The 25,057-nt window shown below is 44.6% G+C and overlaps 1 protein-coding gene across 4 annotated transcripts in view; it reads right to left on the reverse strand.

Moving 5' to 3' along the window:
- Positions 1-25,057, reverse strand: part of LOC121293614 (dynein heavy chain 9, axonemal-like) — a 530,687-nt gene that overhangs the window by 221,079 nt on the left and 284,551 nt on the right. The window lies entirely within an intron of this gene.

Genomic DNA, 25,057 nt, shown 5'->3' on the forward strand with positions numbered 1-25,057 from the left:
TTCCTATGATCTGAAAGCGTTAAACTATTTTTATGAGTGACAAAATAATTAAGGATAAGAAGGGCATTGGCTCTTTGTCCATCTTGAATAATCCTGACGTCTTCCAATTGCAGTATCTAATCAGTTCTTAAAAGATTCTGGGTTATTAGTTGAAACTTCACAAGATCTGCTATTAAAATCTAGAAATGGTTCTGCTTGATCCAAATTAACCCAAATCTGTGAAAAGCAAACAGTGTGCTAGCTAATATTCATCATTCTTTCTATTCTACCAGACAGGAAGCAATTTATTGCTTTCCAAATCACGGCCAATTCAAATATATACAGGTCAAGTACCCTTTACCTGTAAATCTGAAAATCGAACAGATCCAAATACCACACTTTGAACCTCATCAACCTTTAGAGCGGGAAGTCTAGTCGTTTGTCTGCACTGTTTGCCTTATGACTTTTGTGGAGAGCATGTCAAAAAGAAGCTTGTTACAGGAACCCTATATTTATTGTTTAGTGATACATCTTACTTTTCTAGCCATTCTATTGACTCTAGACTATAGCTAGCCTAGGCTTAGGCTATTGTAATGTAGTTTAATATGTGGTATCTGAAAACTGAAATTATCTGAAATCCAGCCTCAAGGGTTTTGGATAAAGGATACTCGACACGAAGTTTGCACGACCTGTCTTTATTTCACGTTCCATTTGTCAGCATTCCCATCAGTCTTTTACCAAAACATCCTGGACCACTCCAGCAATCTCTAACCACAAATCCTAACTGTGGATAATCCCAGTTTTTCTACCCATGCACATTCCTTCTCCGTATTTTAGCAGGATCTAGTCCAGGTCTCATAATATCAATTATAAGTTTCCTTTCCCAAATCTCTTTCAAGGAATTAGCTAAATCATGACAGCTTGGACAAAGCAGCCCAACACATGTCTATTCCAATTTGGAACCAAGATTCACATATATTCCCATAACAATTGAAGGTAAAAGTGAAGTAAGTATAAAACTGCAACTGGTTACAAGGAGGGGTTACAATATTCAAATTGCTCTTTCCTATGTAAAAATAAAATTAACTTCAGAAATTTCACATTTATGCCAGGATGCTTTGAGTTGAGCACAATGAATACACCTCTTAATTCAAAGTTGTTCAATTCAAATCATCTGAAAATTCAATGAGCTTGCACTATATTCCCACTTGGCTGCTTTATAAGCATTGCTTAATTCAAAGGATTGGATAATTCAATACTTTTAGTGCAAACATTAACCTTGAATTATGTAGAACATGCTGTATTTAAATATTGGGTTGTATTGCCATTCACAGGCAACCAAACATGCCTTTATTATTAGGGGAAGGTGGTGGTGTAGTGTTACTGAACTAATGATCCAGAGACCCAGGCTAATACCCCAGAGGAAGCAGTTCAAATCCCACAATAAATCTGGAATATAAAGCTAATCCCAGTAATGATGACCATGAAACTATTATCAATTGTTTAAAAAAAACCATCTGGTTCACCAAAGACTTTTAGGGAAGGAAATCTGCCGTCCTTACCCAGTCTGGCCTACATGTGATTCCAGACCCACGGCAATGTGGTTGACTCTTAATAACCCTGTGAAATGGCATATTATGCCACCCAGTTCAAGGGTAATTAGGGATGGGCAACAAATGCTGGCCTTGCCAGTAATGGTCACATTCCATGAAGGGATAATTTTTTTAAAAAACAGCCATAACATCTTTGTCACGTTTAAGGCTATGGTACGTCACATGGGCCTTAAAAATGGGTTTTACTGTCAAAATAATAACACTAATGTATTTACTATTCTTACATGGTATTTTCAATTAATTATAAGGGAAACAAAAGCAAAGGCTGATTGCTTGGGTAAGAGGACTGGTGCTATTTTGGAGACACAACTTGAACTGATCTTAATGAGGACAGTCCATCAAAATGTGGACAATGTTACCAAACTGACAGTAATGTTCACGTAAATCAATGAGCTACAAGTTCAAGAACACAGCAAAGCTGAATAATTTAGTAGCACGATCTGGAAACTTATTGTCTGGTATTGACTTTTGCTCCATATTATTTACGGCCTTTCTTTTATGCTATCAACATCAGGATGTGATGCTGCAGCTCCACCAGGATTTATAGGGTTACCACTTTTAAAAATCAAGTCAGCTGAGAGAAATGCATACAAAGCATGGATCGAGTTTTTCAATCCATTGCTAACCCAAGTACATGGGTAAGGGAGGAAGACGCTCAGTTGTTAAATAATTTCAAATCAGAGATCGATCATATTTTTTTTGGATAATGAGGGAATTAAGTGGCATGGAGATAGCTACAGCAGAGGTAGATGATCAGGCATGATCTTTGCTGAATGGCAAAGCATGCTTGAAGGGCCCAGCGGCCTATACCCACTCCCATTTCTTATGTTCTTATTGCACTCGGAGGTTTTCCGCAGCATTTCAATTGCTCCAAATGTTAAAACAAATGCAAAGGGTACAGCTCTCATGAAGCATTGTTTCTTTGTTTAGGGTGACATACATGCTTTCTCACAATGCCGTGATTTCCATTGTTTCATGTATTTTCAGTTAAATTGTTCAACACCTTTCTCGTGAAGTGTTCCTTTAAAAACAACCAGAACCACATTTTGTTATGCGAAGGGCTCAACAGTAAACAAGGCTGTGAACTTCTTTTAGTAATTTCAGAGGTGTGCCTGAACGATTAGACAACATGTACGACATTGTGGGTTCTCTAGCTCACAGCTGCTCAGCTCTTTCAGCTTCTTCTCACTTCTTTCATCTTTCACTCTCAGGCTTCAATTATTTTCTTCCCCCCACAGCTCTCCGTTGCTTGCACCTCAAGAGATGTTACCATGGAAACAGCCTAAACGTTTTATTTGAGGCACCATCTTTATGAATATATCATCTTTATAGGATAACAAGCTGTCACTAATTAACAATTGTACATTTTTCTAATCACTCCTACATGTTCAATGCTGTTAATGAATGCATATTTCCATTCTCTCTCATTATTTTCACTCCAAAATGTGAAATCATCAAAATTACAGCACAAAAGAAGCCCATTGGCATTTGCATCCATGTTAGTAGCAACTCTTCGACCGGAGACACATGTATTCTTATCCCACTTAAGCCAGACACTTCCCTGTACCTTTTTTATATTCCTTGTTTTCAAACATCCAATTCCCCTGACGATGATACAATCTCCAGAGAGGAGGGAAAGACACAGATTAAAATGGTGGCTGGCGTTTAATGAAGCAGGAAGATGAAGGCAATCATGAAACAAACAGAAGACGAAAAGAGAAAGGTAACATGGAAACAAATCAGGCTTGCTGCTGGGAGGCAGATATTGGAAGCATCAGGAGAATGAATTTATCATGAAGATCAATTTGAACCATACAAGTCCTTAGAGAAGCAAAATCATTAACCAATCTCTGAGAAAAAATTGGCCATAAGATTCAAAAGGATTATCTAATTAAGATCAACTCGACTTTTCTCATCTGCCATCCATGGAATATTGAAAATATTTAAAATTGCCCTTTTCCCCATGAAAAACTTTCTGTCTCAATAAAAATAATTGACTATACATCCTCCATATTTGCTTTGTCTTCCAACATTCATCAGCGTTGGCATTGATCCTTTTCACAATTAATTAATAATCATAGGATGTCTAATAAAAAATTCCTGACATTGAGAGAAACCGTTCAAAAGGATTTTTTTTTTTTGCAGGACATAGGAGGAAAGATCCAAGTAAAACATGACAATAAATTATTGAAAACATTCAAATAATGAGATTACTTTAAATTATTAGGCCAGGGTGCAGGAGTAGGGTACATGATGCAGCTTTTATTAAGTCAGGATACGCATGCTGTATACATTGTAAGCCTTTCAAAGGCAAGACATGGGGTGGAATTTTATTGCCCTGTCGCAGCGGGGGGGGGCAGGGCCAGAAAAGGCGGCAAGCCACTCAAAACGCCATTGACTTTGGCAGGGCAAGATCCCGCCAGCGGGAGGGGCCATAAATAACTGTCCAAAAATTAAAATGGCTGTCAGAAGTAAAAGGAAATGTAGATGCCTATTTAAAACTGAACAAAGTCCGTACTCTAGTTTTGGTCATGTCATGGTGATTTGGGAGGAACCTATCTGGTGATAGGTTAGAATAGTTAACATTAAATCGGCCACCTGGTATATTATCTCTCAACCGCCGTTTGTAATGACATCAATAGAAAGAAGAATCTGGTGAGGTCTATAATCGATGGTCAATGTAATATCACTAGTGTTATCCTATTGTCAAAAGTTAACAATAACCGCACTGTCTTTAGCGCTCAAACCTCATGCTTTATTTACAAGGTTTCATCATTTCTCCACACCAATTCAGATGAAGCAATCAAAGGTGTTTTATTCATGCACTCATTACCGGGCTAACGTTCTGCCTCTTTTGCTTTCTTTGCTGATCCCATTGGACATTAAGATTAAATGTAAAAACATTCCGTGCAATACTGCATGAAGCAAAACATAGTCAGAGGGAAGATGCTGGATCCAACGCAATGCTCCACATTTTGGTAAACGTGTCATCAAAGACAGATTTAGCAATTTATCCAAAATTAAACTCAGAATCATGTGGGCATACTTGTCTCAGCTCCTAATGATGAAGTGTCACAATAGTTCTTATATAATGGTGAAATTGATGTGGTCATTAACCTTTGACTAGTTTCCACTGGTATCTATCACAACGCAAACAGCGCACTTTTATTTTATCAAGGGAATGCGAAAGGTAGCTCAGTGATAGGTGCAGGTGCAACATTTGCCTTGTGAAGGGTTTGTTGGGGGTCCCCACGTTTGACAAAAAAAAACTCATGACTGGATCTGCTTAGAGCCCCTGATTTGGGGCTCTGTGTGATTGCACGGGTCATGTTGCCCTAATGCCATCCCCAGACAGAGATAAACTTTTCAGAGATAAATGAATAGTAGAACTATAAGTGTCAGGGAACATAAGAGGTGGGATCTGGAAATGAGATGGCACCAATAGATGCCAGAACTGGACTGGGCTCTTCGACCAAGCTTTTGGTCACCCCTATTATTATCCTCTTCTTTGCCACACCAGCCTATTTTTGTCTGATTATGCCACTGTGTATTGCTTTGTGAAAGGCCAGTTATTGTATGGGTAACCAAAACAGTCTAACCGCCGGGTCCTTTTCTGCTGTAATATGTTTCAGCGAGGTCTGGGACAAATAACTTTGAACAGGAAGGGAAATATATGAAGAAACAACAACTCAGTTAGGCTAATGTCAATGGTGGAGAAAATCAGAGACAGACGTAAATAGCACTTGGAAAAATATGGGTTGATAAATGAAAACCAGCAGGAAATTTTTGAAGGCAAATCGTGTCTGGTTAACTTGACTGAGTTCTTTGATGAAGTAACAGAAGGGAATGTGGTTGATGTTGTGTATGTGGACTTTCGGAAGGCATCTGATAGAGAGCCGTATGATGAACTTGTTCCCAACATTGAATTAAAGAAGCAGCGGCTCCATGAGCACAAAATTGGCAAAGGGACTAAAAGCAGAGAGTAGTGGTGACTGTGTGTTTTTCAGATTGGAGGAAAGTGTACATTGAATGTCACCCAGGGGTGGGGTGTTGCGACCACTGCTCTTTTTAAAGACCCAGAGTTGGGTAAACATGTCATAATTTCAAAGTTTGCCGAAGACACGAAACTCAGAAGTGCGGTGAACAGTGAGGATAGTTACAGACTTCAGGAGGACAGACTAGTAAAATGAGCAGACGCATGGCAGCTGCAACTTAATTCACAGTGAAGTGATTCATTTTGGGAAGAAAGAGGTGAGGCGATTTAAATTATCCGGTACAATTCTAAAAGGGGTGTACACAAGTCTAGACAGATGACAGGACAAGATGAGAGACCATGGGAAAGATGTATGAGATCCTTGTCTTTATTAATAGAGGTTTGAAAGTTGTGCTAATTTTATAAAATACAGGTTAGGCCTCAGCTGGAATATTGGGTGGAATCTTGTGTCCTTCCCCGTGGTGAGTTTGGTTACAGGGGGCTATTTAATCAGGTGGCAGGTGGGGACCCAGCTACCTTATTATCTCCACCCCGATTAAGTCCATGATGGAAGACCCATTGACGACCTTCCTGCCCCAGCACCAATTGAGGCCCTATATGGGCAATTAATGTCCATTTAAGGATCTTATCCTGCTGCCACTGGTATAAACTCAGCAGCAGGTAAGAGGCTCACCATACAGGCCCCTGGCATTTTGGCATGCCTGATCTTGAGAGGCCCCCTTGTTCAAAGGCATGCAGTGCCTGATTGAGGTGCTGGCATCAGAAAGTGCGGGGGGGGGGGCGCTACTTAAAACCCTGCTCTCACTGCCAACACTCTCTCCCCTCCCCTGTGGTCCCCACCCCACAATCCCCATCCCTCTATCACTCTCCTACGCCTGAATCTCTCCTCCGCCTGAAGTCTCGGGTGAGTGTAGTACTGGCGGCAGCCACCACCGCCCCAGTGGTGCTGTTGAGTACAGAAGAACTGCCAGCCTCTGGTTGGCTCTTGGTGGGCCGGCCATTGACCTGTTAAGTGCCTGAGCAACACAAGATGCAGCGGGCCTTCTCGAAAGGCAGCAATGAAGAGGTCTCGCCTGCTCTGCAGCCGTTGGCCGAGACCCTGGTCACCTCCACAAGATTTTGCCCATTGTAGCCAATTTTGGGTGCTTCACTTTAGGAAGGATCTTAAGGCCTTAGGGAGGGTGTACAGGAGATTTACTAAAATGGTACCAGGGATTTCAGTTATGTAGTGAGACCAAAGAAACTAGAACTGTTCTCCTTGGAGCAGAGGAGGTTAACGGGAAATTTGACTGAGACATTATGAAGCATTTTGTATGAATAAATAAGGAGAAACTGTTTCCAGTGGCAGAATATCAGTAACTAGATGTAACATAATTGGCAGAAGGCAACATGAGGAAAAACATTTTACTTAGTGAGATGTTATGATCTAGAATGTCTTGTGTGAAAGGGTGGTGGAAGCGGATTGAATAATAACTTTCAAAAGGAAATTGGATAAGTTCTTGAGGGGGAAACCTTGAAAGGATATCGGAAAAGAGTAGAGGAGTGGAAATAATTAGATAGGTCTTCCAAAGTGTCGGCACAGCCACCTTGGGCTGGATTTTCACCACTCGGATAGCTCAAGTCTGGAAATTTCCTGACTCACCAAACCCGCCACGGTAGAACGGCCACCGAATGTCGTGATCTTCCCTCAGGGAGGGTTGGGGTGGGTGCAGCATAGAGTCAGTCCTGCAAGCGGACATGGATGCAGCCGAGTGCTGAGGTGGGCTGGTTAGAAGACCCAACTTGGTTCTCTGGGGCTTTGTCCCAGTTATAATAAAAGCTGTTAGGCCCATACCCCTCACACCCCCACCAACTCTCCAAGCACCTCCATGTCAATGCATGCTACCTACCCATTTCCATGGCCTGTTATAGACCATCCAATTCCACTGAAAGAGTTCTTACACCCTGTCATCATTTTACATGCTTTGATGAAAGCCTAGACTCATAAAAGGATTACCTTGGGAGGGATTGTTTTGACCACTGGAGATAACTGTTGACTTTGCTTGATTGACATATTTAAATGGTTATAATAAGTTGTTCTTTTTGTGATCTCTTTTGTCAATGTCTCAACATTTATTTGTACCAGATTAAGAGGTGTGAAGTGTTTGAAGTATCTGTAACTGATACTTTAATGGTCTGCCTGATTGACACTTTGAAAGGCTTGTAGGACAGCAGATTTTTTTCAATAGAAGATTTGTGAATGGGTTTTTGTTTTTTCTGAGCAGCTCCACGCATGCCATTGTTACTATATGTCTCACTGGTTCTGTACATTGTGCATACTGGGTGAATGGGAATAGAAGGGCTATAAGTTGGCATGGGGGCTATAAGTGCCCATGAGGGTGGATGGGGGACATGAGTTGGCACTGAGTTGGCATGTAGGGAGCATGGAAAGGGCATGAGTAAGACAATTTGAACTTACTTTTCAAAAGTTTCTTGAATCCAGATTATAGCTCATGACTTCTCTGAGAGGCCATGAACTATGTGTCATCCCTCGCTACCCACATGTTTATCCCATGCCAGCAAAAATTGAGGGGTGCCAGGAATAGGGACGGGAATCTCGGGGATGGGTTGCACCCGCTATTTTTAAATGGCTCCTGAGTGGTTCTGACTCCAGGAAACTCCGGGACACCAGGTTCAATGGTCTCCTTCTTTCCTTATCATTTTAGGATTCTATGAATACCTGACCTGCTTCACGAATGTCGCTTGGGCTGGGGATCAGGTTATTACTTTTACTTTACAGCTTCCTGGAGTGTCCTGTCTCAAACTCACATTGTAATTAGAAACAACAGATTTTGAATAAGGTGTTAATGGTAAAGCAACACAGACTAATCCTGTGCATATTTATTAGTGTGATCATACGCAGGATGTAATTATTGTTCCTAAGGTCGCTACATTTGCTTTTAGAAAGAGCCGCGGGACATTTTACTCTGTTAAAGGTGCTGTATAAATTCAAGTTGTTACTGTTGCAATGCACTGTACAGCTGAAAACCTGATAAAATGCAAAATTAAAATATGGAAATCCTGGGTTTAACAAAATATTAATCACTTTCAAAGACTGGGTGGAAATGACTCTACTCCCTTTGAGACGTATGTTACAATTCACTCTGCACTTGATGGCATGAGCATCTTTTCCCTTGAACTGCCGAAGACCTGAATCTGGGCAGCCGCCCAAGAAATCACTTCCTTGAGGCACGGAGCTAGAGTGAAAAAATGCAGCTTAGAATTCAGGACCAAACTGAAAGACACACACACTCGGATTTAGATAAAAGAAAAAAAAGGACTTGCATTTATATAGCGTCTTTCACAGCCTCAGGATGTTCTGCTGCTTTATAGCCAATTAAGTATTTTTGAAGTGTAGTCACTGTTACAATTTAGGAAATATGGAAGCTAATTTGTTCATAATAGGGTCCCAAAAACAGCAAAGGGATCTATTACCTCCGTCTGAGAAGACCCCTGGATGTCTCAAAGCACTTTACAACCAATGAAATACTTTTGAAGTGTATTCACTGTTGTAATGTTGGTTAAACATCTCTTCTGAAGGTCAGCACCTGGTGTGCACAGGAGTGTCAACTTTGATTTTGCTCTTAAGTCAATGGAATGGGACTTGAACCCATAACCTTCTGACTTACAGTCAGGAGTAAGCCACAACTGGTATCTATACAGATTCCCTCAGAGGTAACAGTCGGGAGCAGACTCCACCTCTTGAATGAGGGTTTGGGTAATGTGCCTCTCAATTAATCAGAATGGGACCAAGTCTTGTATCATGTGCTGCAGTTTATCTTTTTTCTGTCACAAGGTTAGCTATTATAGGGGTAAATGTTATGTGGCGCACAGGGAGCTGTTCCCCATGTCCAGCCTATGCTGTACAGGACCTCGGAATAACTCATACTCATGCTGGCATCCAAAAGAGGGAAAAGGCTCCTGCTTCCCAACACAACTATACTTTATCTTGTTGTGTGCAACTACAGAACTTAAACAATTAATTCTTGTAAATTTCAATAATTTACAAGTGCTATAATAAACTCTTTAGAAAACAGGAGGACAAAGCAGCCTGCTTGATTGGCACCCCATCCACAACCTCCAACATTAATTCCCACCACCACCGATGCACAGTAGCAGCAGTGTGTACCATCTACAAGATGCACTGCAGGAACTCACCAAGGCTCTTTTGACAACACTTTCTAAACCAGTGAATTCTACCACCTAGAAGGACAAGGGCAGCTGGTGCATGGGAACACCACCGCCTGCAAGTTCCCCTCAAAGCCACACATCATCTTGACTTCGAACCATATTGCAGTTCCTTCACTGTCATTGAGTCAAAATCCTAGAACTCAATCCCGACCAGCACTGCGGGTGGGCCTACACCACACGGACTGCAGTGATTCAAGAAGGCTGCTCACCACCACCTTCTCAAGGTCAATTAGGGATGGGCAACAAAACTGCTGGCCTAACCAGCGAAGCCCACGTCCCATGAAAGAGTAAGAAAAAAGGAGGGAAAGGTTTGCTCTCTGGGCACTCCCCAATTGCAATGTGAACAGGTCATATCACAAGTGGACTCCATCAAAATTAAACCCTCTGTGCCTAAATGTCCTCTTAGGACTAGGCAGCATACAGAAGGCGTGTACGAAGTGCACACAGTAGCGACCCATTGGCTACCCATGAATAAAGAAGAGGAAAGAAATAGAAAAAGAAAGATTTGCATTAATATTGCACTTTTCACGACCACTAGGCGTCGCAAAACACTTTCCAACTTTTGAAGCGTAGTCACTGTTGTAAGGTAGGAAATGTAGCAACCAATTGTACACAGTGAGGTCCCTCAAACAGCACAGTGATAATGACCAAATAACCTGTTTTCTTGTGACATTGTTTGAGGGATAAATATTGACCTACACCAGGGAAAACTGCCCTGCTTTTCTTTAAAATAGTGCCATGGGATCTTTTAGACCCACGTGAGCAGGCAGATGGGGCCATGGTTTAATGTCTTGTCTTAAAGATAGCACCTCCATCAGGACAGCATCCCCTACTGCACGTGTGTGTGCGTGTCAGTGTTGATTTTTTTGCTCAAGCCTTGGTTTGGGGCTTGAACCCAGAAGCTCATGACTCAGGGGCAAGAGTGCTACTCACTGTGCCACTGCTTGGAAATCTGAGAAATTCAGAAATTATCTGAGAACAGCAAATAAATTGTTCGTTCACTATGATCAATAGATCTAGCAAAACTGGGCTACTGTGAGGTGCTATGGACAGTCGGAGGCATCCAAATTATATTCCACCACAGCATAACCCTCACTGCCGGTGCCATCAAGACATGCGATCAGCCCTGGCTCAATGAGGTGTATAGGAGAACATGCCAGGAGCAGCACCAGGCAAACCTGAAAATGAGACGTCATAAAGCTACAATTTAGGACCACAACAGCAGAAGCAGCATGCTACAGGCAGAGCTGAGAGATCCCACAAGCAACAGATTCGATTAGCGTTCTACAACCCAAGTGTGTAGGGTGATGGTCTTTAAACAACCAGCCAGAGGAGAAAGCTCCAAGAACATTCCCCTGTCTTCAACAATGTCAGAACCCAGTACAAAAAATTAGGTTGCTGCATTCACAACCAGCTTCCGCTAGACATGGATGAACCATTTCAGCCTCTTCTTGCGGTCCCCACCATCACAAATGCCAGTCATCAGCCAATTCAATTCACTCCATGTGATATCAAAGAAATGGCCAAGTGCACTGGTGCCAACATCATCATGGCTGTGGCGCTGAAGATTTGTACTCCTGAAGATTTCAGCTCCAAAACTGGTCATTCCTCCAGTCAAGCTATTGCAGTACAGCTACAACACTGGCATCCACCCGGCAAAATGGAACATTGTCCAGGTACTCGCTTTTGCAGACAGGACGTCCACAAAAGCATAACAAATCCAACCCATTCATTTACACCCCAGCAGCCTTTTTTTTTTAATTCATCATGGGATGTCAGCATTACTGGCAATGCCAGGGTTTATTGTCTGTTCCTAACAGCCTTTGAGAAGATGGTAACGAGCTGCCTTCTTGAACCACTGCACTCCAAGTGGTGAAGGTACACCTAGAGTGCTGTTAGCTAGGGGAGTTCCAGGGTTTTGCCGCAACAACGGAGCAAAAGAATGGTGATATATTTCCAGACAGGAGTGGAACCTAAGCTGTTCTAGCTGGTCAACCGTTCTCAAACTGCTTTAAATTTTACCTCATCCAAAACTCTAGCAGCGACCAATAACCTATTGAGTACCTAGGCCTGAGTTTTGCGCCCGTCGGGTGTGTGAGATCAGTGGGCCCAGGAGCGGACAGGAAATGATCCCAACTAAGAACAGCCCCCAAGCGCAATTTCACGCTGGCTGGCCAATTACTGGTCAGTGTGAAACACACCCTGAGAAAGGCTCAGCACTGCCAGTGGGGGTGGGAAGAGGTTGGGCGCCGACATCACTGTGGGTGCTGGTGAGCACTCCCGGTCAGCTTGCTGAAGGCAGGGAGCTGCCCCAGGGAGCTGCGGACCTCCACAGAATAAACAAAACAACAAAAATGCTGCAGAACATGTCCATGCAGCACAATCAAGCGCCTGAAAGTGTACCTCATAAAAAAAAAACAGTCCCCAGATATTTCTTTTTATTTTATTTCCTATCGGAGGTTTCATCCCGCCCTTGGGTGAGGTTTCATCAAAAATGTAAAGCCCGCTTGGCCAATTGACCCGCCCGCCAGCCATAAGGTTGGACAGGCTGCAAAAAGTTGCTTTCAATTGGGCCATTGGTGAGCTTAATTGCCCGCTTAATTGTCTGTGGGCGCTTTTCCGGCTTTTGCATGCGCCTGCCAAGCCAAATGGCGTGTGAGTGCGCGATGACATTGGGACGCTAATCTGACATCATCTGCCGTGATTTTGCACCCATTCGGGTTGAGCGCGCACCCACCTGCAGCACATAAAATTCTGGCCCAAGTCCTATTCACCTTTCACCCTTGTCCTCACTGACTTACATTGGCTTTACGGCCCCAACACCACAAATTTAAATTTCTCATTCTTGCATTTAAATCTCTTTGTGGCCTCTCCTTCATTTCCTTCTGCAACTCTACAAGCCAAACTTCACCCCCCACCCCCAAGAAAGCTCTTCATTCCTCCAGCATGGATCTGCTATTTGTCACCCCCTTGACCCCATATAGGGGCTGTGCCTCATGCTCTAAAATGCCCTTCCTAAACCCATACAGCTCTCTCTCCCCCTTCAAGATCCTCCTTTAAACATGCTTTCAGTCACCGCCCCCAAGCCCCACTATATATCTCCTTCTTTGGCTTGGCATTCATTTTTCATTATGTTTATAGTGATGTGGCTTGGGGCACTTTTTTCTACATTATCATATAACCATCTAAATGGAAGGTATTGCTGAATGCTTGGTAACTTAGCAATAAAAAGCTAAAATGCATTTATTTGAACATAATATGACCTTTTGAGGAAGAATCCACATAGTGAGTTAAAAAGATGGAAACTGCATTTAAACATTTATTGACAAAACATAGATTCAAGGAGTGGTTACAGCACAGCAGGAGGCCATTCTGTCTATCACATCGATGTCAGCTCTCTCCAAGAGCAATTCAGTCCCAATGAGTCATAATATATATTTTTATACAAAAGGTTCTCATGTCCATCTTCAATTTTGCTGTCCCCATGCGTGAATTCTCTTAAATAATAGTCCACCGCACAGATTGCCAAGTACGTGCCATTAATTCTACCCAGCAGTCAATCTGCCAACAGGTGTGTTTGACTGATACAGTAATATTTACCTCACCCTACCCATCCTCCCCTTTCATACACCTCCTTCCCCCACCCCCCTCCACACTCCCAAATTGGTAGACTTCGCACACATCAAAGGCATAAGTCTATCACTCTGCTACAGATGTGTTAGGCAACCTCAGACTGATTCATTCCTGGAACCTTCGGCATGTGTGTCTCTCACTCTTTGGGACAAAAATATTTTTTTGCCATTGTCTGAGATGAAGTAATACATCTAATTTTTCTCTCTTTCCCCCGCACTGAAACAGCTTTGTGGCAGCCCAAAATCAATTACAATTGACACTGACACATTCTTGTACTACTTTGTTCCTTCTTCAGTAAAACAGAACCCATTGGTTGTAGACTGTAGCCTGTAGTCAGTCAGTCAGGACAGCGAGTTTCTATTAGAGAAGTATGTACTAAGCAGGCTTGGCCTGTCTTAAAGGTTCACACTGCAGTTAGAGCATGACAGGGAGAAAAAACCTAAAATTAAAGTTTCAATCTACACCATAACTTTTTCCCTTAATTTTAATCACCCCCCTCCCCACCCACCCCAGCACCCACACGTCACCCCACCGTGACAGGAGCTCAGATTGTTTTTTATTCGTTGACGAGATGTGCAAGGCCAGCATTTGTTGCCCATCCCAAATTGCTACAACTGAGTGGTTTGCAGGGCCATTTCAGAGGGCAGTTAAGAGTCAACCACAGTGCTCTGGTGGTTTAGAGTCACACGTAGGCCAGACCAGGAAGGGCAGATTTCTTTCCCTAAGGGGCATTAGTAAACTAGATGGGTTTTGAATGACAGTTGATGAAAGTTTCATGGTCGCCATCACTGAGACTAAGTTTGAATTCCAGGGCCAGAATTTTACACTCCCCCTTGCACCAGCGGGGTTGGGGAGGGGGGGGTTGGTTGGGGTGGGGGGGGGGGTGGGCAGCAGCATGTTCTGAGGTGGGGGGGGGTGAAATTGCATGGACGGGAATCCGTCCGGGTTCCCACCCACCTGACTTCAGACCAACTTTACACTGGGGCTGACAGGCCTCGGCCCACCCTTGGCCCAGTCAAAGCCCTTAAGTGGCCACTCAGGCCATTTCCCGCTCAGCTTCAATTTTTAGGCTGACGGGCGGATGACAGCTCTGGGAGGGGGGGCCCGGGGTGGGATTGGGGTGGGCAGGCTGGAAATAAAGGTAGTTAAGATAGTTGGATAGGCAGGAATTGGGAGCAGGGGGCACCTCCATCAGAAGCCCCTTCTTGACTTGGAGCACCTTCCCCTTAAGGCCCAGTGACCTGTGAACCTCCTTTACCGCTGGCCTATCTCCCGAGACCCCAATCTCCCGCCTCTCGGCCCCCAAGTCCTTCCCTACCCTCCCTGCCCTGGGACCCCTGACACTTACCTTGTCCTCCGGGTCCTGGGAATTAGTGCCACCCAGCCCCTTGCAGTGCCTCTTCCGGCCACTGCAGCGCTGTGCCTGGAGGGACAGGGGAGCTGCCGGCCAATCTGATTGGCCAGCAGCCCTCCAAGGCGCGACTTCCAACTGAGTGAGAGGTGGAGGTCCCGGCTTATGCCAACCAAAAAGCGTTAGAGTATAATATGGCATTGAGGCTGCTGATGCCGGCGGGGATGTGTTGCCTGCCAATTCTTTTGATGGTGGGGGGAGCTGTCATTTTGAAAATTCAGGCCCAGGTCTTCTATTGAGTTTAATTTCCAGCTGCTGTGCTAGGATTTGAACCCATGCCCCCACAACATTAGCCTGGGCCTCAAAATTACTAATTCAGTGACATCACCGCTCGGCGCCATCTCCCCTTACTACTAAAGGTCTTCTGAATGACTGTAAGGACAGGTCATTTCAGGTATCATGAAGTATATACTACCGACCTCTGACAATTCTGTTGAATTTCTTGCTGGTGGCTTGGAGATTTCCCACCACGAAACCAATCCACATTAATGCTTTGAACAGAATCCTAAAACCAGGCTCCTCAGTCCAACTTTCAGCAGTTCAGTATTGGATTGAAAGAAGAGAAAGTAACAAAAACAGGGAATGCTGGCATTCCAGCATTTCCTGGTTTTGTTTCAGATTGCCAGCATCCGCAGCATTTTGCTTTTATCTTGGAGAGAAAATAATGATGTTTGCCCACAGAGGCCATTAGGAAGCTTTTTAAATAATAAGATCGGCTGACAAGCAAATGTAGCAGTGACAGAATATCAATAGTACACCAACCTTTACTTCTATCATACTGACAGGTGATTCAAATTGGAACTTCTAATCCATCCTTTGGTATCCAGTTAGACTATCAGTTAATCAGTGGGCAGATGGTGAGATTCAACACTGACCCCAAAAACCTGTCTCTATTATTTATTATTGTTTTCTATTATTTAAAGCAGCTCTTAAATGAAAGGCATTAGTAACTTGGGTTCAGACACTTAATAAAAAGGGGTCAAATTCACAAAGTCAAACTGGGAGGGGTGGGGTAATAGGGTTATTGAAACTGAAGAGGTAGCCTTGGAAACACAAAATGAATTGTGCATGGCATTTAACTGGACAGAACAATGACATGAAGTTTAATACAGAGCGGTAAATATTGCACATAAGCGGAAAAAGCAAGGTAACACTTAATGAAAGTGTTAGAATAACAAAACATAAGCTTAAAAACTATTTAGGTGGTTTAACAGATTTGGTTCTCTACTAGCCCAAAGAATCCACAGTAACAGTGAACAAAGCTGAAAGAATTGTGAATAATACTGCCAAGACGCTACAATATGGCCATTGTCATGAAAAGCAGGCTACAGCCACAAATTACTTATAGGCATATTGAACTTTTTGAGGAAGACTTGCGTGTTTTTGAAGAAATGCTAACAAGGACATTGAGCAAAAGACGGCCAGTATTGTAAAGTGACCAATTTCTGGGAAATTCCTGTGTGGATTATACTTACACACCTGTCCTGAAAGAACATGGAAGGTCGCACCTGAAGAGGTTTCATGGCCTTCTTCAAGCGGAAACACTTCAAAGGGAGATAGGAAAGATGAAAAAAGACTGAACTTTAATCTCCACTGGTTGCGGAGACAAAAGGCTGATTACCACGCCTCAGCAGTTGTCGAAAATCCATCCCCTGTCGATTTATATCTCAGGGTGTGTAAACTGGTTGGAGATGAAAGAAAGCAGATTTCGGGCGCAAGACATGAAGAAGGAGTTTCCTCTTGTCGGGTGGGGGCGTGGGCAGGCGGGCCTGGGTGCATCTGCACAACGGTCTGATCGGGCCCCAACTGGCCGGCTGGGTGGGGGGAGGGCAAGCTCAGAAGCTTGTGCATGTGCGCGGGTGCACTCACAGAAAGCTCCCTAAAGGCACAGAGAGCCTCAGAGAGCTGAAGATTTATAACGCTAAATATAAAGATTTTAAAAAATAAGGAAAACATGTCCCCCTCATGTGACTCCATCACCTGAGCAGGGGCATGTTGCAAATGAGTTCTGAAAACTTTTATTTTTAACTAACATCGGAAACCTCATCCCGCCTTTGAGTTTTCCTCAAAAGTTGAAAAGCCGCTTGGCCTATTCACCATAAGATTGGACAGGCAAGGAAACGTTCTGTTTAATTGATCGATTAATAGGCCTCTTAATTAATCAAGCCCTCTTAATTGTCAGCGGGCACGCTGCCAACTCTCGCAAGTGCCTGCCAACTGAAATATTGCACCTTATTTCACACTTGTGCATGTCAGGGGCACTCATGCACACCAGGGTGAAAATTCAGCCCATGGTTTTTTTGTCCCCTTAAAGTAATAGACAGGGAAAAATGGGTTAAAAAGCTAGGTGCAAAGCAGTGCAGCGTGAGCTGCTGCATTGTGAGAGTGACAGCACAAGACCACCAACTAGTCACCCCTGCAGTTGCAGGTAAAGTCGCTCTTTCTCTTTCTCTCTCTCTGTTGCTAAAGGCTCAGTAGAAGCCACAATCAAAAAGGAAATAGGACAGCAGCTTCAGCTACCCTGAAGAACCCAGTGTCTCCAAACTAACTGCAAAGCTACCAAGGTCAGCACTACTAGAATCGCCCAACATATCGGCCACAACGTACTGCCATCCACGCCTCACAGACAAGCCAAAGACTGATTAATTTATTTTTTAAAGCTTTTATTTGGAGTCTTAATTTCTCGTTTCTGATCTACGTGTACTTGTGTTGTGTTCCTATTACTTTCTCGGGTTTTAGGATCTAATAAACATACCCCTTTTTTGACTCAAGAAAGCCTAGTTAAGTTGGCTCCTAAAAATAAATACATTTGGACTGGGAAAAGGTATCCACGGGGGAAAGGATCCTTTTTAAATTAACCTTGTTGCGACCAACTGAGGGGGTTCAATAAAGAAGGGGAGCCAGCTCATGCCTCCTCACCTGGGAACATGACAAAATCAGGGCCCCATTCGGGAAGTTAACAAATTTGCCCGGGGACCAGTTGTAACACCATGTTAAAACATATATAGTGTTACATAGATCACACTGAGTACAACTTGTAATTCAGGTCACTAATACACAAGGGGAACACTCAAACCTTGGAATCAGTCCAATGAAAAGCTCCAAGGTTGCTCCCTGTCATCAGAAGGCTGAATTATGAGGCAACACTAGAATTTACTATAAGAGATGACCTTGCAAAAGAAGAAAGATTTGCATTTATATCGTGCTTTTCAGGATCTCAAGAAGCAACAAGGTGCTTTACAGCCAATCAATATTTTGACATGCAATCACCACTGTAATGTAGGAAACGTGGCAACCAATTTGCACAGAGCAAGCTCCCACATACAGCAACATGATAACATAATGTGCTTTTTAATGATGTTGACTGAGAGATAAATATTGGACAAGGTAACTGGGAATAATCTACCTGCTCCTCCTTGAAATTATACCTTGGGATCTTTTACATCCACCTGGACAGGCAGATGGGGCTAGATTTAACATCTCATTCAGAAGATGGCACCTCCAACCGAGCAGCACACCCTCAGTACTACATTGGAGCCTCAGCCTTGAAATGTGTGCTAATGTTCTGGAGAGGCACTTGAACCCACAACTTTCTGACCCAAAGGTAAGTGTACTGCCAACTGACTCATGGCTGACATTCAGGGCATGAAATTCATTCAGCCTGATTGTTGAATGAGGGTGCCACGATGTATGGCGATTCTGTGGCTGGTGGACTCGTTCAGACCGAGGTAGGTAAAACATAAAATTCATCTGCCCATCTTACCCAAATGATTGGGTGCAAATTCCTGAATGTCCAGTATTGGTCTCCTTTGTTCAACACTGCTGCAGAACTCTGTAAACAGCAGGATGCGCCGTGGCGTTGCTACATACTGCTTGCGGCAGGCTGCCTGTTTTTCTTACAGGCAGGCTGCCTCTTTAAAGGAAGGTAGAAAAAAGAATTGCTATAATGACAATTCTTGCAAACTAAACCACCAGAGTGTTCAGAGGGATCCAAACTGAGGGTTGTGATGCTGGTAGCATTAATGGTGCAGGTGGGCCAGAGCAGAGAAGAAATGGCCCCCATTGGGAGACAGAAGACCTCAAGGAACACCCTCAGAAGACAGTAGGTGCAGGTGGCCAAAAAGACCAACTACCCACATCTGAATCAGATGACCTGGCAGCAGGGCCACAAGAAGTCTAATGGTCACACATGTGTGGCCAACATCAGTGAATGCATCTTCAGAAGACATCTCCTACGAACCATAAGACCAACCTCTCATACTGCTGAATGCACCACACCCCCATCACTCACCCAGCAGCACCCGTTGGCACTCTGGATCCATGCTGAACACCCAGCTACTTCCACTCACCCTCACACACTTATCAATACTAACAGCCTCACACTCGGACATCACTGACACCACGTACCTCTAGCTATTCTGCTATTGGAGGAACATCACCCAAACACAGTGCTATACAATCACTGTCAGTCCTCCCTCTGTCTCACAGCAAAGTGGCAGACATTAGAAAGAAGAGAGCAAAACCAGTGAGGGTAATTGAGGTCTGTAGATCCTGAGCCCTACAGTAGAAATGGCTCTCTGAATCATGGGGCTGGCTACAACTGGGCCCACAGCTTCTGAGTGTAGCTGAGAACATGGATGATGATGGCATCTTCCTCCATGCACACCCTCTTCCTGATATCAGGCATGATATGAAAGTTGGTGTGACCACAGACCTCTTGTCTCTCATACCACCCCTCTTCCTTCAAGAATGAAGGGACAGGACAACAGAATGGCACTGATGAAGAGGCCCCGTCTCTTGATCTGACACTCGCAAACACCAGCTCAGACACTCGGAGGCTGGTATCGAGGCAGGATCAGCTCATGGTACATCAATGGGCATGAGTGAGCTGCAGCCAGGCCAGAGGGAAAGGATAGTTCATTTCACTGGAAGGTGAAGTGGCAGACAAGTACCCCTACATAGGATTCAGATAAGGACCTTTATTAGATGAGCTGCAGGAGAGTTCTGAATGGGCATGCAGACTGAGATGCTGGGGCGCACTGTCACTGTCAAGGAGCATGGAGGAATCTGGCTCCAAGTTGGCAGAGGGCACAAAACAGGGCTGTCCCTCTCTGCAGCCTCTACTCCAACTCTCTTTCATACCACAGACCCAGAGGCACTCACACTGTTGCCCACACACTCGTTGCAGTCTTTGTGTGGACAGGTCACCTAATCCTCTACCACATCCATGAGAATGCAGCAACATTCACTTCCAAATGAGCCAAAGCACCTTGGAAAGCACTTGAGTGCTTTTAGACATTTCCAATAGAAAAAAAACACATTTATTTTACTTGCCAGCAAAAAGGATGTTTGACTCCTTAAATAACACTAGCTCAGGACCCAGATTGCTGCTTCATGCTTCTTATTCCAGGAGCAGACAATGCAGCCGTGACCAGGACCTGTGTTGGCCAAATTTGGAATCTTGGCATCACATTAGCCAATTGGGCGCCAACTCAACGTATTTGTGCACAGGTAGGGGAGCAGCTGCATGCACCCATCTCAATGAGGGATTCTGCACAAGATGCATAGTTAGTGATTGTTATAATTCGCTGCTCATTCACTGAGTAAAGGAGGAGTCTGGAACCAATCTTTTCATCAAACCCAAAAGACTCAGACTCAGGCACCGACTCCCTCTTTCCTGTCCCTCACAGGTGGAAACTGGTTCTTATAGATACTTAAGAATAATGCCCGAACCTTTCCCCAATTAGTAACAGCTGCTTTCACTTACAACTAGAGCATGCACTTCATTGTGACAGGATTCCAACAGTAACAGTGCTTCACTGTACTGCTAAGCCCACAAGGCAGCAAGATGGGCCTGCATGGCATTGTTAGAAATTCATTTCTCACCCCGGATACATACGAGATAATGGGAAAGCCCAGTCGATATTACTAATTCACAAGATAAATGAAGGGGACACAGATTCAAACCAGTGAAAAGGTTAATTTGGGACAGATATCATAAAGTTCTTCAAAGAGAACATGATCAATGAATAGAATTGACTAGAGAACTGTTGGATATTTGATAGGCAGCTGTATGACCTTTCTGGGTGCCTGCCCACCTATATGTATCCTGTGATCTTGTAACTGGTTGCAGTGGGAAATATTGATTTTCCTTTATCTAGTTTATCACAAGCACCTCCAGAAATTGTTCCACTATTTTCAAATAATACCATTTGATAGAATTCCAACAACAATTGAACGATCTAATTTTACAATCTGTACAGAGTTCCAATTGGTATTATTTCACATACCACACAGCAGCCGGAGTTCACTGCCTTGAAATTAGGCTCTTCAAATATTAGTGTATGAGCACCTAAAGTGCGCATGTACATTTCATCTGCTCACCACTTTGATGGAAGCGTTAAGCCTATTTAAAGTAAACCCATTAGTATCACTGTTAAAATAGTGAATATAAGGGAAACTAATATGTGCATTCAGCATTCACACACACTCGAAGGATCTATATTTCAAATCACATGTGCCCAATGGGACATTATTACAGGTAGGCAGCTCAATTGGCAAAAACAAAAGCAATCGGTACTTGTTTGAGCCTATGGTTAAAGGGAAATAAATGTCTATTGAGTTTTGGATTTTACTCAATGCAAAGCAGATCATATCATCAGCTTAGTGGGCAATACGCATAAATCCATAAAATGGGATTCCTGGAAGCAAAGGGATCTGTGAAGTGATCAAGGTCAGCTGATTCCTGTCTATTTGCCACCAGTTTTCTAACTTTATTGATATTTCATGATTTACTGGCAGAACTTTCAATTCCTGTCAGAGGCAGGGGGGGGTTACTCACCCAGGGGCCTGAATTTTACCTTTGGCGGATGGGCAGGTGGGACTGGCCGGCCCAGGAGCGGTCAGGAAACGGACCCCTGACTGCGAACGGCAAGCAACCGCGATTGGCAAAAAATTAATGGCCAACCGGCGTGAAACACCCGCTGAAAAGATCAGCACTGACAGGTTGGAGGCAGGGTGGTGGGGGGGGGGGTGGTGCCGATGATGTTTCCGCAGGCGCGGGTGAGCACTGCGAGAAAGAAAGCTCCCTGAAGGCCGAGAGCTGCCTCAGGGAGCTGCAGCCCTGAAAATGCCCAGAGAAAGGTTTCGGAAGCTGAAAAAAAAAAATGTCCACGCATCACGATCAACCAGCTGAAAATTTGACTGTTAAAAGTGCTGTCTAGTGCAGCTACTTATTTTAATTTTATTTAATAGTGGAAATTTCATCCCGCCCTTGGGTGAGGTGTGATGAAAAACGCAAAGGCTGATTTGTCCGTCCCCGACCATAAGGGTGGGACGGGCCACAAAGAAACGGAGACAATTGGGCCGCTAATGAGCTTAACTGGCCTCTTGATTGTCAGAAGGTGCACTTCTGACTTTTGCACGCACCCACCGAGCGAAATATGGCGCAAGTGTGCGATGAAGTCGGGGCCCTCGCCCGATGTCTTTTCGTGCGATTTTATGCCCGATATGGGTCAGGCGTGTGAGCGCCCCCCACCCCCACCCCACCTGCGGCACTTAAAATTCAGTCCAGGAAGTTGGGAAAGCACTGAGGTTATGGATGAAGTGGGTTTTCACTAAGACCCAATGCCCTATGGCACACGCAAGCTGCATCATGCATGTTAGGGCATGGGTTTAACGCACATGTGGAAAGGGAGGGGCTTAAAAAATATACGAAACATCACAGGAGGAGAGGATGAATAGCAGTAACGTGGACATGTAATCGTAATACAGCGCGAGTCATTTCAAAATCTATCTAACATGGAATGGCAATATAAACCACAATATAAACAATATAAACCACTTTATATAAACCAGTATAAACCACTTTGAAACAAAAGATGTTCAGAACAGATCAGAATTGGAAAGATTCATCAGGCCACCTCGCTTTCAGGATTATACTATCTCCTGGTTTTGCTTTCTTGCTTTAATGACACAGTGAGGGACAGGATTTCAGTCGTCTGGTGTTGGCGTCTGCTCTTAAGCACAAATGCCCTTTCTGTAGCCCCTGATGGAAGCATGGACCGAGTCCGAGGGTCCCCCACAGGCAGAAAACACGCAGGTTGGGATATTCCAGCCCAGCCCACAGCGGGTGTCATGGTGGGCGAAAGCGGGAAAATTCTCAAGATCGGAAAAAAAATCAGTTTCCCGCCGTTGTGAGATGGAGGGTGGGATCGTCCGCTCCAGCTGTCAATGGTGGGCCATGGCATATCGGGAATGTCTTTTTAATACATTTGCATCTCATTATGGGGGCTGCTCGCCGAAACTCATCCCCTTAAATCATCTCAGTTCCTGACTAAACATTTTCCCTCAGGTGGATTCCAAAGAGTGCGGTATTGGAGTGCAGTGAATGAGTATCCAAGTGCCTAGGCGTCCAATTGGATGGGCGTGTTTCACAACTATATCTAAGTCAGGTGCACCTGGTGACCTGCAATTCGTTCCTGACTTTGAGGTTGGTTCGCCTACCTTGGATCACACAGCTCTGGCAGCAACTCAGACTCAACGGCAGGCTTCTCAGACAACACCACATCACTTTCAGCGAGCGTCAGAGGCTAGTGGCTACCTACCAAACCAGCAGTAAGACTTTTAATGTGCTGCAGGGAGAAGGGGAGGGAACTGGCCTGAGGCATGTGAAGGGGCCGCAGGGAAAGGCCTCCATTTAGTGGGGTAAGGGTGGGGAAGGTTGCACTCAGACACATGGCTGGGGAATGTGGGGGGCAATGGAGGAGCGTCCTAAGTGCCAGGATGGGGAGACAGTCAGTTACAGAATGGTATAAGTGGCTTTGGGCCAGGGTGGGAGGATCACTGAGTGAAGAGGCGCTTCAATGTTGAGCTTACAAAGACTGTCCTTGCCCCAGTCCAGGCAGGTGAGAGGGCCTGTCAGTCCAGTTTCAGTCGGGCCCCGAATGTTGTGCACAGGGCATTGTCGTAACATCACATGCGTTGGCCCAGGAGATTTCTGGCATCATATTGGGCTGCAGCTGGCACACTCAGTCAGGGAGTCAGTCGAGGAAGTTTGGTGAGGGTTTGTTGGGTGGAGTAATATATGTCAGAATGTGCAAGTGGCCTCAAGATGGGGAGGGGTGAGGTCCACATGAGGCATGGGCACATCTACCTCGCCATGTTCCAGGGGTAATAAAGGGATATCCACCACAATTACGAAGGGGTCAAGGAATACAGGGGGAGGATTGAGAGGTTCTTAGAGAGAGGGAAAGCTGAACATTAATCTCCTGTAGGACTGAGGGAGGGATTTCCCCACTCACACAGGGAGGGTCCAAGGTGGTCTGGTAGTAAGGGATCAGCACCACCATCTTCCAATGTGCAGCAATGGCACAGTACAAAATTAAAATGAGGAGATACTCTGCTGGTGAGCGCTCTGAGGGCCGATTGGAGGGCTGGTGCTTGCACTGGAAGGCTGATTAAAGATGCACCCAACTGAGCTGTGCATTCCCAAATGAGGAGACATGTTAGGAGCCTTTCAATGACACCGCAGAGAATCAGGGAAGTGAAGCTATGATGTGCTTTCCTGTGAGACTAATCCCACAAAGTGGCACTAATCCATCTCCTTGTATTAACCCCTTGTTTGCAGCGTGGAGATTCCCCAGAGCGATAACGAACTCCAGAGCAATTGTTTGCCTGGACAAGCTTCAGATACGTGTCACAATCACAGTGCTGGAAACTTCACAGAGGAGAAGCCTCAGGATCCCCTCAAATAATCTCAGTTCCTGACTAAACATTTCCCCTCATGTGGATTCCAAAGAGTATGGTATTAGAGGGTAGTGAATGAGGATCCAAGCACCTAGGCTAAAAGCAGCACATTCAAGTGCCTGGGCAAAGCAATCTCTTAGCAGTCGATCATGTAAAGTTGGGTGGGGTGTGGGGGAAGGTGCACCTTGAAACAAATCTGGTGCTGGCATGGAGGAGTTGCACATCTTCTCCGGTGGGGACGACATCGAACGGGATGAGGACGTGGAGTATGAGGGAGCTTAAGCCTGCAGGAGAAGAGGCCATAGCACAGGTCAGAAGAGGCAGGCGTGCACATGAGGCCCTCATAGCTAGCAGATTCCCGAGGAGGATGACAGGTTGCAGTGCCAAGTGCAGGTGCCCTCCATCGTGCATTAACACCAGTGTTGCTATTCCTCTCACTTCAACCCTGCA

This window comes from Carcharodon carcharias, chromosome 22, assembly GCF_017639515.1.
Source record: "Carcharodon carcharias isolate sCarCar2 chromosome 22, sCarCar2.pri, whole genome shotgun sequence".
In the NCBI taxonomy this organism is placed as follows: Eukaryota; Metazoa; Chordata; class Chondrichthyes; order Lamniformes; family Lamnidae; genus Carcharodon; species Carcharodon carcharias.